The following is a 960-nucleotide window of genomic DNA, read 5'->3' as shown; positions in this document are numbered from 1 at the left end:
CCCCAGAGTTCTGCTCCCACATATGCAACAGCCTGGGACCTCACACCTGCTCCGCCCTCTTGTTCCCCCGGGACGTCGCCCTCTGTGCTCTGCTGGCTTCCTCGGCATTCTCACCAGTCCCACTAGAATGGAGCTGGAACCACGGGGCGCTCATCTTCTTCTGGATTCCCTGAGCTCTCTGGGGTCCGCGGGGCGCTCTTCCCTGCCTCCGTGCTCCCACCCTCCTCGGGCTCCCAGGCATCAACAGTCCCCAGCAGCTGCAGCCACTCCTGCATCACCCCGTCCTCCTCCTGTCTCCATCTCCTTGTACTTCCTTGAAGGAGGCCGGGTGACCACCGAATCTCCCGGAAGCCTCGGCAAGTCCCAGAAGGGGCCGGGGCTCCCCTCTCGTCCGCTGCCCTACGTCTTCACAGACGCTCTTCGTGTATCCTGTGCTTCCGGTTGTCACTACACACTTTTTAGTTCATAAAAAATTGTAGCTGGGAGAGCGTGGTAACGCACACCTGTAAGACCAGCACGAAAGAGGCCGAGGCAGGAGGATCGCCTCAAGTTTTGTTTTGTTTTTTTCCTGTAGCAGGATGGAACTCGGGCCCTTGCGTTTGAGGACAAGTTTGAGGCTACCTTGGAATATACAGTGAGACTCCGTCTCAAAAATAAAAATGAGCTGTATTTTATACATGCAGAGGGTTGGGTGGATGTTTGCCACGTCTTCATATCCTGCCATTTTCTCCTCTCGATGACCCAGGGACAACAACACAAAGAAATAACTCAGTTCTTCAAATGTGCAGAGAATCTGAATAGATGTTTCTTCAAATAAGACATCGCATGGTCAGTAAGTTTGCCAAAAGGCCAGGGAGTTAGCTCAGTGGTGCCGCCGCCTGCCTCGCAAGCGCAAGGTCCCAAGTTTGATCCCCAGTACCGGAAAAAAAAAAAAAAAAAAAATACCCAAAGAGACACCAG

The 960-nt window shown here is 53.4% G+C and overlaps 1 protein-coding gene across 1 annotated transcript in view; it reads right to left on the bottom strand.

The window, feature by feature from the left end:
• The window catches only part of Inpp5d (inositol polyphosphate-5-phosphatase D), an 87,572-nt gene that overhangs the window by 82,167 nt on the left and 4,445 nt on the right, over nt 1–960 (bottom strand). The gene's annotated exons all lie outside the window — the stretch shown is intronic.

The sequence above is a fragment of the Fukomys damarensis genome, unplaced genomic scaffold (assembly GCF_012274545.1).
Source record: "Fukomys damarensis isolate Sample0158 unplaced genomic scaffold, DMR_v1.0_HiC HiC_scaffold_16, whole genome shotgun sequence".
NCBI lineage: Eukaryota > Metazoa > Chordata > Mammalia > Rodentia > Bathyergidae > Fukomys > Fukomys damarensis.
Note: the sequence above shows the minus strand (reverse complement) of the source record. Positions and strands in the feature narration are given on the sequence as shown.